Source organism: Eulemur rufifrons, chromosome 29, assembly GCF_041146395.1.
Source record: "Eulemur rufifrons isolate Redbay chromosome 29, OSU_ERuf_1, whole genome shotgun sequence".
Classification (NCBI taxonomy): Eukaryota; Metazoa; Chordata; class Mammalia; order Primates; family Lemuridae; genus Eulemur; species Eulemur rufifrons.
This window is the reverse complement of record NC_091011.1, coordinates 79,411,425-79,419,667: the sequence shown is the minus strand read 5'-3', so window position 1 is coordinate 79,419,667 and position 8,243 is coordinate 79,411,425. Positions and strand designations below refer to the sequence as shown.

Sequence of the window (8,243 nt, the reverse complement as noted above, 5' to 3'; positions counted from 1 at the left end):
CGACTCGGGGCTTAAGGCTGCCCCGGGAGGGGCGACAAGACCCACTGGTTCTGGCGGTGGGCCCCGCCCGGGGTGGGCTGTGCGCGGGGACCCCGCGGCACCAGGTGTCGGAGCCCGGTCCTCTCAGCGGTGGGGGCGGCAAAGGTCGAGAATGGGCTGTTTCCCCAGACGCGCAGGCACGCGCCCCCGCCCGCTCCGCTGTCTGCCCGCCCGGCCCCACGCGGCCCGGATGTGCGAACTGTGGGGCTCTGGTCTCTGCTTTCCCCTCGCCCCCAGCAAGCCAGAGCCAGGGGCCTCTTAGGAGCGGCCCTGCTGTGGCCTCACCCGGCCTCCAGTGCCCGAAGACCTCCCCTACCGCCCTGCCTTCCTTCCGGGTCCCACACCCGGTGGGCTGCCAGCCATCCCCACCGTAGGCTCAGGCTGGGCATTGCTGACTGTCACTCACACAGAGGGAGATCTGGAAGCCCAAAGAGCCTATTTCACTTCTTCGACTTCATTCATTCAAGGACTGTCTCCTGGTGCCTGCTGTTGTCCAGGCAATGATCACATCTCTGCAGGTCTCAGCTGGGAGGGGAGGGGGTACAATTGCGAACGGGCTTCCCTGCACATCCAGACAGTTGTTGGGAGATTCCGAAGCCAGGGACACACACCAGTCCCTTCTCTTGCATATCCACGCACAGGTCGAGGCTCGCACTGTGTTCACCCCGCAAGCTCCCAGATTCATAAGTCCTCCGTGTTCCGCAGGAAAGAAGCCTTTCTGGGCCTGGACTTCCCCTATTTTCCTTCAACTCTCAGTTGGGGCTCACGTCTAGGCAGCTTCCCTGACGCCCCATCCCCTCCCCATTAGAGGCCCCTGCTGTGCTCCACCCTGCCTGCCTCTCTGTGGCAGCACCAGCTACTCTGGGTTGTCAAGTTTTGTCTGCCCAGTTTCTTGAAGGTTGGGAAGTATTTTAGTCTTCTTTGTGGCTCCAGCATCTGACAAAGTGCCTGACACATAGAATAAATGGGTGAAGGTAAATCTTCCAGCTACACAGTTAATGCTCTATCTTATCATTTAACATATGATTTCATATTTGTGGAGTTAAATGTTGCCCATGAACGGTAATATTACCTATAAGCCTCTGTCTCTCCCCCACTCTCCTTCCCACCCCCCTCATTCCCTGCAGCCTAGTGCTCCAGAGACGATAGGCAGAGATCAAGGATGTTGCACTTGCTCCCCAGGATTCCACTCCGGATCCTGTGGCCCAGATCACCCAGTCATGGGGAAAGGCTGTTGAATAAGCCAACCCCTTCTGCAGAGGGTTTGCTGCAGATGCCAAGTCTGTCCAGACTTGGGGAGCAGGGCACTTGCCAAAGATGGTGGAAAGTTGCTGGCATCGGGGGTCTGGGGGATGTAGAGCTCCAGGGACTGGCAGAGACTAATTCTGGAAGCCCAGTGACTATTCATTCCACCCCAGCTCCTTCTGGTTCTGCCTCAGCCAGCACGGTCAGGTTCAGCAGTTGGCCTTGACTGCTGACCTCTTGGTGAGTAGAGGTAGGCACAGGGGGTCGGGGGGAGTTGTCCACTGTGACATGAAAAGGTCCAAGCTCTCCTCATGGAGCTCTGATCCAGAGTATTAGGACTAATCTCTTCCTGGCTGCTAAGGTACAAGTCACCATTCACTCTTGATTTGGGGAACATTCAAGGAAAACCTGAACCAGTCTATTCTCGGAAGCCAAACTTGGGCAAACCCTGGCCAGACCAGTATCAGGTTGAGGGTTGGGGGAAAGTGCTTAGGAGGTATAAGGGAGGTGGGCTGTGGTCCAGGGATGTGTCTGTGAAGGGCTAGGGGTGATGGGCATGCCAGCCAGGTGATCAGCCTAGGGGGATGATCTGAATTAATCCCCTGTAATCCCTGGACTGAGGACTCAGCCTCCCTCCTAATCCCATCCCAGGAGATCATCCTTTCTGAGGATTGATGCCGCCATTTATCCCCCTTTACCCTTATTACTAAATGCCTAGATCCTTTCATTAAAAATAAAAAAAAATGAGTATTTGAAGCATGCAAAAAAGTACAGCACAGAGAACAACATAATACATATATCCATGTACACAGGACTGAAATCCAACAACCATTCTCATCTTGCCACATTTGATTCGGAGCTAGCCGTCTCTGTATGGTTTTACAGTCCTACTTTATATGTATGTATCCACAAACAATACATAATTTTGATTTGCATGTTTTAGAAATCTATCTAAATGGTGTTGTATTGTGCATTCTTCTGCAAACTTTCTCTTTTCCCTCAATTTGTTTTTATTTATCCATGTTGTTCCAGTTCATAGATTTTAACTGCTGAATACTATTTCATTGCTGAATATACCATAATTTATTTATCCATTGTTCTGCTAATAGGCATTTAGGTTGTTTCAAGTTTAAAAACAGTGCTGCATTGGGCAGCTCTGTGCATGCCTTCTCGGGCAGATACCTAGACGTGGAATTTCTGGGGCATACAGTAGGTGCATCTTAAACTTTACTAGTTGTTGCCAAATTGCTCTAACGCAGTTGGACCCATTTATAACACCACTAACAGTGGCTTTATTTATTTTATTTATCCTGTTTATCCCTTGGTCCCCACTGATTTGGAAGTTATATATTTCTATTTCTATTCTTTTAATGATTACTTCTTTATATATTTTCTAAACATTGTTACTTAAGTCTACAGTGAATCAATATCACCATACTTTTCCTGAATATAGAAAGTCCTTAGAACATGTTAACTCTGATCTTCTTTCCCCACAATCTCCCATATTTCTATCTACTATTTTAGTTTCACCTTATTTCTAACCACCACCGCTGTCGTCAGCAGCATCCCAATGCTTGTTTACATTGACTAACATATTTATAAATTCCTCTGCTTACCATTCCTTCTTGCATTCCACTCCTTTCTTTTTATTTCTGTTTCTTTCTTATGATGTATATCCTTTTGTGGCATTGCAGTGAAAGTCTTTGAGGGGTTAGCATTCTTGGTCTTTGTCTTAAATGTCTTTATTTCATGCTCTTTAAATGGAAATTTAGTGGGCATAGAATTCTAGGTGACAGTTATTTTCTCTTAGCCTTTTGAAGATATTTTTGCCCCATAATCTTTTGCTGCTAATAAGCAGCAAAAAGATTTTTTTCTATAATCTTTTTTTAAACACATCTTTTGTATAATTGTTTGTTGTCTATCTGCTTTTTCTATAATCTCTTACTGCTAAGAAGTCAGCTGCCAATGTAACTTTTATCTTAGTAGGCAAACAGGCATTTTTCTTTCGCGTTGCTTTAAAACTTTTTCTCTTTCTCTTTAGTATTTTGCAATTTTACCACAGTGCATTTATGAGCTCAAGACTTTTCAACCTGAAGACTTGTGTCTTTCTTCCATTTGGGAAAATTCTCGACCAGTATCTATTGGAATATTACATTTCCCCCATTCTTCCAGTTACTTTCAGGAACTGCTATTAGATATGTATTAGTCTGTTTCATTTTTTCCCTGATGTCTTTTAAATATTCTTTCATATTTTCTATCTCATCACTTTTCCACTTTTTCACTGTGAATGATCTTATCAGCTCTATCTTCCAGTTCTCTAAGTCTCTCTTCACCTGAGTTCAGTCTACTATTTAGTACTTCACTGAATCTGTAATTTCAATAGTTATGTCTTTCATTTCTTTGGGGTATTTTTGTTTGATTTGGGGCTTTTCCCCCTCAATAATCTGCTTTTTTCCCCATTGTGCCCTGTTTTCATGACAGTTTATTTTCTTATCTTTTACACTTTAAAGTATACTTATAATGTTTTTCATGTTCTTCCATTATGTGCAGTTCTTGGAGTGCCGTCTTGTTTGTTGTATCTGCTAATTCTTCCTTATGACGGATCGCTTCTTTGTCTAGTTTTGTTTCTTCCCAGCCAAACCTGTGGCTGGATTCACCCCAAGAGCAGCGGCAGGGGAGTTCCCACAAGGAGTGCCCCAAATTGTCCCAAGATGGAGCTGGTTTGGATCCCAAGAAAAAAGCACTAAATGTCAGGGCGATTAGCCCAAAGCATTTATTAGGGGAATATACATACAAAGTGGGCTGTTGTATGTCCTCAAGGTGGACCAGGAGACCAGGGATGTTCTACCTACGTATGTCCACAATGAGGGGTCAGGTTACGGACTTTATATGAGGGTTTAAGGAATTTGGCTGGGGATAGGGCTAGTTTCTATGTGCTTAGCAACATGGTTGGTCATTCAGTATTTTGAGCAACAACCTAAACACCTTTATCCATGCCTGCAACTATTCAAGGCCCTAGCTTGGGTTCAGGGCTACAGGGGAAAACGTGGCTAGCCAGGTCACAGAGCATTTAAGGCACTGTATGTTTCTCAGCCAGGACAGAGGAAAAAGTGGGGGAAATTTATAATGTTTTATTGTGAGCTCTTCTTCAGCAGATTTTGGTGGTGTTTGTTTGGTTTTGCTTTTTTTTTTTTTTTGTAGTTTTCTTCTTTGTTTTGTTTATGAAGAATCTCATATGCCCTGGGTTATGAAAATGTTCTTACAGAACTGTCTCTTGCTTCTGGGTGGCTATGTGGTATTCCTAAGGATTTCAAGTGTCCTAAACCAGGTTTATATTTAATTCTCTGCTTGGATCCAGCACCAAGATCACCATGTGATCTTCATGATCACATAAATCCAGATACAAGCAGTTGGTCAGGTTTGGGACTTCATTTTCTCAGGGTTGACTTGCATTTCCACCCTTTTTCTCTGCTTCCTTGGACTGGTGGATGTAATTTTTATCCTCTTTTCATGGATAAGGTAGATCTTTGATGTTCTCATTTTATGTGGGGGGTTCAGTTCCAGTCTGTGGTGGGCTGAGGCTGGAAGGATTGAAACACGGTTCCAGGTTCCTGGGCGTTTGTCTGTGTCTGACACCTGCCATGGGCCATGTGATCACCTCCTCATTTTGCTTTGGCTTTACATTTCTTCTTCAATTCTAATATCTGGGAATTTCCTTTTTTAAAAAAATCTTGTGATTTCCATATTTTAATTTTTAAATTTGACTTTATCCAACACCCTTGTGTGTGTTTTGGGGGGCACTGGATGAGGGGATAGCGACATTAGTCCAGTCTGTCATGTTGCCACAAGTTCCCCTTTAGATTCTCTTTATCTTTAATATTATTCCTGACAATCCCTACATCTGTAAGGTTGTAAAATCAGTTTCTGATTTAATCTTCCCCACAACTCTGAGAAGTATTATTGTTCCCATGTTACTGAGGGGAAAACTGACTCGGAATTGTAGCTGTAATCCTAGCTTTTGGACTCGAGTCCAGTGCGTTTCACAGCTTAGGTTCTATATCAAGGGCTGCCTGTTCTTGACCTCCAGCTCAGGCCCAGCCCCCAACTTGTCCAGGCCCTTGCTCTTCATCTGGGGCCCTCTGATAGGTTGTCTTTCTGCCAAATGAAATGCAGCTCTCTTTAGCTCCAACCTTCTCAAGCTCAGCCAGATGCTATGCCAGTCCCCTCCTGCTCAGTTTGATCTCAGTGGAAATAATGGGGTACAGGGGATGGCTAATGGGGAGACTGACTGGCAGTTTGTCCTTAGGGTCCTTTAAGCACACAGCCTGAAGCCATCACTTTGCTGCCACTTTGGAAAGGGCAGGCAGTGTATGTATGCGGAGAAGGGACAAGAAAAAGCAGGGCTCGTCCGGGATTTGAACCCGGGACCTCTCGCACCCTAAGCGAGAATCATACCCCTAGACCAACGAGCCACCAGCAATTACCCCTGGCCAGATGTGTCTTCCCTGCCACATCAGCAGCAGCTGCAGCAGTTTGTGGTTCCTGGAAGCTGCCTCTCTCCTCCCCATTCCAGTCTGGCTCCTGGCCCAGGCCGCCAGCCCTCCGGCAGACCTTGCTCCTGGACTCTCTCCTGCTCCTCCCCAGCACGCTGCGGAGCCACAAGGACCCTCTGCCTGCATGCTCCAGGCAGGACCCATTCTTCCCCAGGACCTGCCAGTCCTCCCGCAGGACTCCCAAGTGGGGTTTGCAGAGGTGCTGTTGGGCACCCCCAGGGCTGAGCCTGGCTGGGGTCTCTTCGTCCAATTACCAACCACCCTTCTTTCTCACCTCATGATCAGATCACCAGAAAAATTCTCCAAACTCATTAGATTCCTAGGTGAGGACACAGAAGACTGTCCCAGGTCACTTTCAACTAGGTGACATTGGCTAAATCACTGGGTTTCTTCATCTGCCGGTTGGGGAAGGTAACACCTGCCCTATCTACCTCACAAGGTCATTGTGAGGATGGGGTGACGGCTATCTGAGAGCACTCTGCAAACTGTGAGGTGAGGCACAAAGGAAATGGGTTATGATGGCAACACGAGGCGGGGGAAATACACAACAGGAGAGCTGCTAGTCAGGGCCCACCGTGGCCCAGGCAGTGTGCTCTGTGCTTCACAGATCTCACCTAACCTCAGAACAACCCCGGGAGATCAGCGTCACCGCCGTTAAGACGAAGAAACTTGCCTCAATTCAGCTTATGCTTCATATTTATCTGAATGCTTAAACTCGCCTAAATTCAGCTTATTCACATTTATCTGAATCCGAAGCCTGTTTTAAATGCAGTGCACGCTGCTCCTTAGACTTTCTAGAAGATGAGGAATACATCCTGCAAATACCCACACGTGCGCCCCTACCCCAGCCCGCCCTGCTCATCCTACCCAGGAGCTGCCTGGGAAGAAGCCGCTAACAGCCTGAGTGGGGGATAGGTGGGAGCCTTCAGGTTGGGGGGTTCCCAAAAGAGAGGGAAGGGGGAGATGCGGGGGCCTTGTAGGAGACCCCAGTGGGCTTGGCCAGGCTCTCTGTTTTGTGTTTCCGCTGTACCCATTCCATATCATCACACCCGGGGACACCTGCTCCTTTCCAGAGGGGTGGTCGTCTGTGAGCTGGGAGCTCCAGCGGGGCAGAGGCCTGTTTTATTGATCTTTGGGTCTAACCCTGTGTCTGGCCTTGGCAACCCTGCTGACAATGCAAATGATTCCCAAGCATTTCTGAGTGCCCTGCCTCCTGTAAGCACTCTACCAGGTTCATCTCACTTAATCCTCATAGCACAGCTGCTGTTGTAGTCATCACTCAGCAAATGTCTATGGAATGAATGCATGAGCGAAAGAAAGAAAATCTCAGGCGTGCGCACAAAAATCACTAGTGGCAGCATATATTCAGGTGAATCTCACCACTTGGCCTGAAGGAGAAACCGTAAGCCTGGGGAAACCGTCCTATGCTCCATCCTTTTAAGCAGGCGCCCTACTGAGCCAGTGCCTCCCTCGGACAGGCGGGAAGAATGGCCTTCACGTTAGATGGATTGGCCAGCACTCCTCTGTGCCCAGGGGAAGAAGTTTTATTATTTCCATCCAGGAGCGTCTGGACCAGACAACTGGCTCTGCTAACTAATCATGGCAACAGCTCGTGTATTCTCACACCAAAGAGACTTTTTTGGGTAGCTGTTCCCCAGCTTTAAATGGGCTTATAAATAACAGCACACTGGACATGTCCTTCCATTCCCTCAGCACATAGTCCCTAAATTGTTCCTCTTGGTGGGTGTGCCAGGGAGTGACGTTGCTCAAAGCTAGTGCTCCTAGGGGGACTTTGCTGAAAATGTTTCAGAGCTGAGACCAGGGTTGGGTCCCCGCCAGTGCTTCTCTCTGGGGGTGCTGTTGGAATCTGGGGCAGAATCATTCTTATTTGTGTGGCCTGCCTGGAGCAGCATCCTGTCCACTAAATACCAGTCATCTCTTCTCTGCTGTTGCAACGGCCATAGCACACCCTGCATGCTTCCAAATGCCTCCCAGATGGTGGGGCCAGGGGAGGGGGCGCCACCCTGGTGGAAATCCACTGGCACCCATCACAAAGTGACTTCCAGGCCAAAACTACTGTGGTCTTGATCCTGCAGTAGGATTGTAGGCCTCAATTGCTTGTTTGTGCCTGCATTTAAGAAGCCACAGATGGAATTTTCTAGCAAGAATCATGGCTCTCCCTCCATTGCTTCCTCACTCTCTTCCCAGGCATGAGGTTGGCTTTCAGTCAGGCAGACCCTCGGGTGAGTCCTCCTGTTCACAAGAGCACGTCGGCTCTTCCCGCAGCTCATCCTCGTCTGGGGAGCCTGCTGAGTCAGTGTTTACTGGGCAACACTGTCACACACATCATCTCACGCTCACTGTCACCTCCTACATGTCAAAAACACAGCAAAAAGCTACCACTAG

The 8,243-nt window shown here is 47.7% G+C and overlaps 1 non-coding gene across 1 annotated transcript; it reads right to left on the bottom strand.

Moving 5' to 3' along the window:
- Positions 1-5,684: 5,684 nt before the first annotated feature.
- Positions 5,685-5,756, bottom strand: TRNAP-AGG (transfer RNA proline (anticodon AGG)). The gene has a single exon. It is a non-coding gene; the product is annotated as a tRNA-Pro (tRNA).
- Positions 5,757-8,243: the final 2,487 nt, after the last annotated feature.